The sequence below is a fragment of the Taudactylus pleione genome, unplaced genomic scaffold, assembly GCF_031769625.1.
Source record: "Taudactylus pleione unplaced genomic scaffold, aTauple2 ptg000380l, whole genome shotgun sequence".
Classification (NCBI taxonomy): Eukaryota; Metazoa; Chordata; class Amphibia; order Anura; family Myobatrachidae; genus Taudactylus; species Taudactylus pleione.
Window position 1 is genome coordinate 3,662,948 of NW_028284781.1, and position 9,553 is coordinate 3,672,500.

Here is a 9,553-nt window from a genome sequence, read left to right on the forward strand (position 1 = left end):
CAAGAATTTTGTGGCTCCAACAAAGTTTGTGTACATACATGAAATTCATTTATGTTTCATATACACCCTATACACACAACCTGAAGGTAATTTTATACAATATTTTTTATCATTTCTGCCTTAGACAAAGTTTGTGTACATTGAACCATCAAAAATCAAAGGTTTCATTATCTCAGTCATGCCAAAAAAATTCCGTATTTCGGAATATTTGGATATGGGAGACTCAACCTGTATTTAGGTTTGATTTTATTATTTTTTATTCCCACTTTACCGCTACCATTTTGTCTGTTATTTCTTTCTCTCTCCTGAAGTATTTTTTTAAATCTTTTAAAGTAAAAGTACTTTTATCTTTTAGTATTAGTTATTTTTCAGTGTATTTTTATTGTCAGGCTGCTTTTTTTCATCCCTCCTTGCCCCAGAGTACTGTATTCTTTCACTTGATTATTAGGGATGGCAATCAGTAACTCATTATTCACAACCTTTAATGTTTTTGAGATTATTTTGCCATTCTATGCGTGGATTGCAATGGTTGCCACCATCGCATGCTTCTTTTTAATGGATGTTCTCCCAATGCGTATTTATGTAGTGCACCACCGGGAAAAACACTGACCCATCTGCAGTAGGGATGGGAATCGAACGCGGAAGTATTAGTTTGGTTGATTTTCTGTATACAATGGTCCCAATAGTGAGATTTCAACGTTACCTCACTATTGATTTTTATTTCCAATATTCTCTACTTTTTGGATCGCCTACAGCTGTGTCAGCCAGCCACAAATTACACTGTTCACATGGTCGCAAGCTGGGTGAACACCTATACAATCGTCGGGTCGTTCTTTCGATTCCAAAAGTGTATATGCATCTTCGATCATGTGTTGTTGGAAGAAAACTGGTAGAATCGAAGGATCGCATCCTATGTGCTATTTAATATTCAGCAAGTACAACGGGGCCAGATCGGAGCAAAAGTGCAGTGCGTACACACCTTTAGATTTGTTGCTGACAACTAGCAGGTGTAACACAGCCGAGTGAGCACATTCAGCAGGGCAAGTGCACTATTTTTTCACGCCACATCTCTGAAGCAGAGTTGACACTGACCTGACACTGTTTGGTCAGGTCAGTCAGGTGACACGTGTTCTGAATCATCAAAGCCGTTTGGTTGTGTAAAAATCAATTACAACTGTAAAAACAAAATGTTTTATACCTGTTTGTTTTTTTTTATGGGAAAAACATTTAAACAATCATAATTATATTTTTCGATTCCCTGACCAGCAGCACTTCTTTAAGCATGACCAAACCAGCTCTGCGCCATCGACTGGTTTAGGAACTTTGGTCGTATGCCTTTGCCAGGCATGTTACGACAGTGGCAACAATTCAATGGCGCCCTTGTGATACCATCGCTGCTGCCTGTCTTTTATTGTTTCTGATAGTAAGAGTGATATCTGCTTTTATTTTAGCAGTTTCTTTCTTATATTAAGGCTGTTTTTTTTTTACTTTTCTCTTTACCATCCAGTTGTTGCCTCCAATAATTCTAGTTATGTTAGACTGTCTCCTCCTTATATAATATGCTTCTCCACAGTCTGCATGTGCTGCCATTATTATGTGTAACCTGCGGTGTCCCCCCTGCCCGTTGGTGGCAGTGGGAGCTGTGAGACGCATGAGGTGCCCGGTGACCGGAACACAACAAGCCTTCTGCCGGCTGCTCTGTTCCAGCTGTCTCACTCTCTCACACACACGGAAATGGCGGCAGCTGGGGGGGGGGAGAGCAACGCAAACACTACTACGTACGGCCTGGCACAAACCCGCGTCTGCGCATGCGCATGACGTCACGGCAACGTCCGCGATCTACCAGACAGTGATCGGCCAATCAGTGGGCTCCGATAGAGCAGGCCGGAGCGGCCCCATTGGTGGGATCCGGGAACCAGTCATCGTCCGATCCAGCCTAGGTAAGTGAGCGGACCGGCGCTGCGTTGTTGCGGCCCCGTTTCCGTTTCCCCGGCCGCCTACCCCCCTCCAACCCCTATGTGTCTGGGTGGGCCTGTGTGTAGTTTGGGCCGGCCGAGGTCCCCCCGCGGCTACGCCCCACAGACCTGCCATAGACTCCATGGCATCTCTGTTGTTATGTGCTTATGACCCAGTTCTATCAGGCAGTGGCATTGCTGGGCTATGGGACTATGTATTGTTCTCCAGGGTGATTGTGGGTATAGGTGCTGCTATTGCTTTGGGGCAATGTCAATTGGGTGTTGATAACTGGGTATCTCTAGTTGGTATTATCCGTATTGCATCTATCACTGTGTATTGTAGGTTCACTGAGATAAGTAAATGGCATAAGGGGAAAATTTAATCTTAAAAGATGCAATTTTTTCAGAATATGGTAAAGTTTGTATGTATGTATATAATATGTGTGTATGTATGCGTGCACGTATGTATATGTTTAGCACCTTAGGGATGCAATAAAGATCATGGATGGAATTGAGTTTTCCTTAGCTGTTTTCTGCAGCAATTTATGTAGTGATCGTGGGCTCAAATGTACTTTATTATGGATGAAGGGGCTGCATATAGATTTTTGATACTTCTGGAGGGACAACATTGATGATGTTCACAAATGCTCAGTTACTATAAAATGGAATGACTTTTGCAGTGTTTTTCCTGTAGCTGTCATGTCATGTTACATATCTGTACATCTTACTGGGTGATTTCTATGTAGTAGAGCTGAAAGAAGCTTTAACATATTCTCTACTAATATCCTTACTTTGTGGTTAATTTACATGACAAACCTATCTGTGTGTACATATTACAAAGTTCTACAGGCAGCACCTAGTGTCTTTTCCTCCTGATCTCCTGTGTCACATTACATCAGCTGTCAACAGAGATCCCGCTTTTATTTAGGATGCACTCCCTGTGCTGCTAGTCACAGTGTTAAACGTAGACTAGCCACACATCTGTATATGTAAAGCATATAGTCATTACATTTTCCCTTTCACGGTGTAGTTAGTATGAAATTATTGGGACACTACAGGAGTAGGTAAAAGACATTTACATTGTGACTCAAACCAAGTGGTTTGATATGTGTTAAATCTTTGTATATTGGGAAAACATTTTTAAATTTGCAGCACGTCTAAAGCTAGGTACACACTTGAGCTAATCAACGATCATTCCAATTTCACTAATCCCAGAACACATGACAATCGGACACAATATGCAGTCATCTGAACAACGGCCACATATATCATGTCGGGGGATTGTATCCAATTAATAGCTTAACACACTACATGAGCGATGAACGATGTGTGTAAATGATAGATTTCTGTGTATACACTATACGATGGTCATTCAGATTGGTTGAAAGTACCAATATATCGTATAGTGTGTACTGGGCTTAAGATTGGTGAGCATTAGAGGGAGTATTTAAATTGTGTGGCTGGCTGTAGTTTGCACTCTTTGTGGGCGATTGAATAGTTTGTACCCAATCTTTCGTCTAAAGTGGCGGGAGAGAGTGCAATATTCAATTGTTTAGGGCAACCATGCCTATTTGTGCCCAAATGCACTGGGTTTAGCCATGTAAAGCGGATAAGCCTGTCTAAACTCCTGGTTAGTGTCCAAACTATGGACTTTTCACACATTTCTGCTCGCCACCTCGGGGTGAAACCAGGCAGCACCTGGGACAGTGCTGGTGGGCAGGTAGTAGTTTGGGTAGCGCTGGGGGGAAAGGCAGGGAGAAGATGGGGTAGAGGGGAGTAAGGCCAGGCAGTGCTGGGGCTAGGGAAGGGGTAAGTGCAGTGCTGCGGGGCAAGGATAGATAACAGCTGACCCAGTATTGAGGTGCAAGGAGGGGGCTAGGGGCAGACAGTACTGAGGGTAGAGAGGGAGCAAGTGTGGATAGCTGAGGTAATACTATGGGCAAGGAGGTGGTTAGGGGCAGGCAGTGCTGGGGATAGGGTGAGGGCGAGGATAGATAGCAACTTGGGAAGTACTGGGGGCAAGGAGGAAGTTAGGGGGTAGGGAGGCGGTAAGGGTAGACAGCAGCTGGGCCAAGGAGGAGATTAGGAGTAGGCATATTTACAGTGCATCACACAAAGGCGTACCCCATAAATATAGTGGCCAGCACACAGTAGTGCATTTAGAGAGTGTAACACACAGGAGTGCCCTCAATTTTTAACAATATTATATTGGGAGGACATTGTAATGAAATAATGTAAATAGTCCCTCACCAGCAGTGTACCTGGAGGACACTCTACCTCCCCAGTCACCAGTACTGCAACTCCCCAGGGTCCCACTCTTCCCTGCTGGTAGATCTGCAGCTCACTGGTGGTCACTACTCCTCCGCGCTGGTAATCTCCGCGGCACGGTCACTCTGCTCCCCGCTGCAGGGGCAAACGCAGGATTTTTAAGGGAGGGGGTTGATAGACAGATCTTTGTATATAAACAAACACACAAGCATTCATGCGCACACATAGCTTACATACACACAGTTTACACATACACAAGTCTACTTATACACACACATACACAAGCATACTTGCATACATACACAGCATACATACAGTACAAATATTCACACACATCAGCAAACTTACACTCAGTATACATACATACACACACATAAACATACTTACAGTATACATACATATATACACATACAGTACTTACACACAGTATACATACATACACAGCATACATATATACAGTACACACACACACATAAGCATACTTACACACAGCATACATACATACACAGCCAAGGGATTGGCTATAACTGAGCGCGTCCTCGGGGAGCCACCCATTTGTAGATAGTGAGTCCCCGGTCCTCAAAAGTGGGTAATATACGCGCTATAGCGCGTATTTGCGAACACTGGTAAATACTCAAAAAATACAAAAGAGATTATTAAGGACAATTTGCATCTATTTGTATATTAATTTTTCTGTTACTTTTAGCCAACTGAAAACTTAATAGCCCTTTAGTTTTTATTAGCTGTCCTAATAATTCTAATTGGAGTTGGAAGAATCTATGGAATTCATTGCTAAGTATCCAGTAGATCAGGGGTGAGCAACAAGTGGCACTTCAGCTGCTTTGGAAATGCACATCCCAGCAAGATCTGCTACATTTTTAGTCTGGCCTAATAACAAAACTGTGGTAGGGCATACTGGGTTGTGTAGTTCCACAGCAGCTGGAGTGCCATATGTTGCACATCCCAGCAAGATCTGCTACAGTTTTAGTATGTCCTAACAACAAAACTGTGGTAGGACATGCTGGGTTGTGCAGTTCCACAGCAGCTGGAGTACCATATGTTGCCCACCCCTGCAGTAGATGCATATCAAGTTTTTAGATACAGTGCAAAAATAAGATCATACAGGACACACTTTGAACCATCCTATGCATTTATAACAAAAAATACCCTTTAGAACGTGCAAAGTCGGCTTTTCAATTACTAGCGATGTTACTAATATTTGCTTTGTCCGACCCTTCCTGACACACTTCGAAATCTTCACTCATTCTTCCTCGCACTCTGTAGAGGTGTGCAGGAAAATTAACAGAGGTTGCTTTCTGTAATGTCTGCTGGTACGTCGCTCGTCATTGAATTGCCTCAAAGCCTCATGAACATGATTAATTTAAGCCAGAGGTGGGGAACCCTTTTTCTGCCGAGGGCCATTTTGATATATAACAGTATTTGTGGGCCCGGTGCAGGCCATGCCCCCTCCATGTGATTCACACAGGGGTGGGGCCACAATCGCTCGTGATTACAGCAATGCCCGGAGCATCCTGGGAGCTGTAAGGGCAGCTGTGTGACCATCTGAAGCATCCCAAGGACGCTCCAGGTGGCACTGCTGCATATGTTCTGGCTGCTGCTAGCCAGATGAGGCTAGCAGAAAAAAAGCACAGAGGGACAGACCAAATGATTACGTAGGCCTTATATGGCCCCCAGGCCTGAGGTTCCCCATCCCTGAGCCATAAATTCGGCTAAACTGAGCAGCATTTTAGGAGAAAAGCTGCACATTAGATTTAATGAAAGAGGTGGTAATTGGCTGTAGTTTGATGTGATGTTACAGTTTCATACAGGGTGGGATGCATGACGCATCGCACTCGCGATGAATTCCGCCAGTCATCGCATGCATGCCGGCGTTAGTAACGCTGGTATGCATGAAGATCCCTGCAAAAGACCGCTCTGCCGGTAAGAACTGCCCTTTACAATGGAGGGACTTCCGGGTCTAAGACCCAGAAGCCCCTCCGGCGTCCTTCTGCGCATGCCGCTGGGGGTGCTGGGAGGGATCCCATTGGATCCCTCTCACAGCACTCTGCGGAAAGAAGCCCTTAGGCTTCTATGGGTAACGCCGTCAGGAAGATGGCTTTACCCACCGCAACTAAGTCCCAGAGTGCATTGCACTCCGGGGCTTAGTGCATATGAGAAATGTGGTCAAACCCGCATTTTCGGGGTTTAACCGCATTTCTCCCCTTCCTGCATCTCGCCCACACAGTGCCTCTTCAGATGTTTCCACCCCCTGCAAGCCTGGGAGCATTTCTAGGTTGTGGAGGTATCTCCAGAGAGAACAGATGATGTGCTCCTTGAAGTATTCTGTGCTGCTAGGGGCACCCTTACAAAACTAAGCGCCCACCAAAAGCACTTTGTAAGTTATGTCCATTTTCTATGTCTTTGTGGTTTACTTTTGTTTTAATTCTGATTACTACATGTGATAAAATATTTTTTTATTTTTGAAAGTGGTTGATATTATATTTCCACGGCATTTAACCCATTGTTATAAAGTTTCCCAATAATTATATATTGCAAGTGAACAGTTAAAGTTATAATGTCATGAGTAAATGTTTGCATACATTTTATACCAAAAAAATTGTTTCATAGAGCAAAGATGCACAGAGGGTTAGCAGTGCTGCCTCACAGCACTGGCGTCATGGGTCTGATTCCAATAAGATCCCTTCTGTATGAATCTTTTATGTTCACCCTGAGTTTGCATGAGTGCCCTCAAGGCATGAGGCTGGAACTGAAGTGATTGGTTCAGTATTTTATGTACCGCTCTATATAAAATGGTGGCACCATATAATGTAGTGTGTGTGTGTAAACAATAATACATAGTCTGTAAAAAAACTGGAATGTTATGTGAAAACCTTACTCACTGGTGTGAATAAAGCTTTCATACAAGGTTAATTAAAGGACAAGTAAAGCTCATTTGCCAGTTAATATATGTGTAATAGAGTGCAGTAAATCAGGGGTCTTCAACCTTGGCCCTCCAGCTGCTGTGGAACTACACATCTCAGCATGCACTGCCACCTTTTTGATATAACAGAACAGCATGCTAAAACTATGGCAATGCATGCTGGGATGTGTAGTTCCACAGCAGCTGGAGGGCCAAGATTGAAGACCTCTGCAGTAAGCAATAGCAAATCTGAAATATGCTTTGAATAATCTCTTGCAAATTAAGTATTTGGCTAGTATGTGTTTTTTCACATCTGCACGGTTAGTAATCCCCAAGGTATGTATGTTTTTATATAAAAAAAATATAGCTGCAATAACGGATGTGTTGATAATTAAAGTGAGTGACTGTAACATAGCATGTTCAGTATGTTAATTTCACTGCTTCACTTTAGAGTTAAACTTCACATTCTGTTATACTGTTCACACTTCTATCTCCTTCCACGTTTGCTCCTCTGCTCAACTCTGAAGCAGAGCAATTAACATATGGGCACATGCTGTATTACAGGCTACCTCCCAGGTGAATGGAAGGGCACACTTCTTTTTTTGGTACACAAGGTGCTGTATAATAAATAGATGAAAATTGATTCCCACACATACTCCACCTTCCATTGTTACTGAGTATGTAAATGATGCTGTCTATTTTGTCCATTAGTTCAGAAGGCAGAACCTCTGTAAAGGTGCGTACACACACTGCAAGTTTTTTTAAACGATAAGTTTTCAACGGATTGAAACGACAAAAATTTTTTAGTAAGTGTCATGTCTTAATGATTCCGATGCGCATTTCCTTTGGTCATGGTCTGTGATCAATTAAACATGCAGAAAGATCACGACCAGTTTCGCCTCCAGCACTGCTTCTTGATACTTTTTGGCATTGATACTGCCATCAACGACAGCCAAACGTCCCACACAATGGCTGGCCATGCTGCCTCCGGCGCTGCGTGACACCCGTACTGCGACGGCAGCTCCGTCGCAACTGGTCTCGCTACAAGATGGGGCGGCTGTCGTTGTTGATTGACAGCTCGCCCCGTTTTTTAGGCGGGGAGGGGGGGTGGCTGCACAAACGCAGGCGTTCCCTTAGGAAAAAAAATCCCGCCCTGATTTAGAGCGAGCGCTGGCAAACAGCGAGCGGCTCTGAATAAAGCCCACAGTACCGTATGTAGTAACCTGTTAGCATTCTGCTTTATTGCAACAGTTGGTTTTCCACAAGACCAGTTACACTTTCTTCAGACTCTCATGAAACTGCCAGACAATGCTAAATCCCGGAGCTATTCAATTCAGTGCGCTGTTAAGCACGACTGAAGGATTTCTGCTTGCACCCCTCCGACGACACAACTCCTGGCATAATGCTGTTTTCTGCCCTTAGCGCGGCAGAAGCAGCATCGCGCCAGATGCTTAAGAAGGAGAATGCTGGTTCTCATAACTAAACACCATGTTTCTCCTTCATCCACTAGGGGACACTGGAGGCTAAAGACAGTGAGGTATAGACTGTGCTAAGTGGAGCCTGGGCACTTTAAATTTCAAGAAGAGTAACTAGTTCCTCCCCCTCTATACCCCCCTACAAGCCTCAGTCTAAGTTTGTGCCCGAGTGGAGCTGGGTGTGTAGATACACTTCTCAGGGTTTTTTAATTGTAAGAGCGCTGCTGCACTGAAATAAGAAGATTACATTGAGGAAAGACAGGCAGCTGTACTGCCTCGTCAACGATGGAGCTGCCGGGGGGACCCACTCGCAAGTGCATGCACTTCGCCTGGGGTCCCCGACTGCTTAGACTTCTGTCTAATATACAGGGGGTTCCACATGCCGATGTGTGCAGCGCACATACGGTCCCCCTGCCAGTCACACTGCCGCCGGCAGCAAGAGCAGCTTAGTGAGTAGACCCTGACTCCCCAAGTAGCGGGGTAGCAAGGTTATTATATTGAATGGCGGTGTTATTAGCAGTCTGCTTCAACTAACAGAGCAGTAGATAAACAGGGATATCAGAGCCACTGTGGCTGCTGCATATACCCTGGTTCTATCTCACTACACTAGGCTGTAAGGTAGCCAGTGTTAATACAGCGGCCCCAGCGCTTTTCTGACAGATACACTTGGCTGTGAGAAAGCCAGTGTTAACAGGGAGAGTTATAGCGCGCTCATTACTACTATTGAGCGCCATAATGGGGGGTGGAGCTTAGCTCTGGACTCCTGCTTCTCGATGTCAGCAGCCTCAGCGCTTCCTTGGCTGCTGCAGGTCCCCGGGGGTCTGTCATCTAACGGCTGTTAAAAGTTAGCCAGTGTTACTAGCGTGCTCATAACATACGATTGAGCGTCATAGCGGGGGGTGGAGCTTAGCTTCGGGGTACTGCTTTTTCCTGTT

General features: G+C 44.5%; 1 protein-coding gene across 3 annotated transcripts in view; it reads left to right on the top strand.

Moving 5' to 3' along the window:
* The first annotated feature begins 1,854 nt into the window (after positions 1 to 1,854).
* The window catches only part of ZMYND11 (zinc finger MYND-type containing 11), a 145,534-nt gene continuing 137,835 nt past the window's right edge, over positions 1,855 to 9,553 (top strand). For all 3 annotated transcript variants that reach the window (XM_088445435.1, XM_088445436.1, XM_088445437.1), the window contains exon 1: positions 1,855 to 1,940. The gene's annotated coding sequence lies outside the window, so the exon portion shown is untranslated. The remainder of the gene's footprint in view (positions 1,941 to 9,553) is intronic.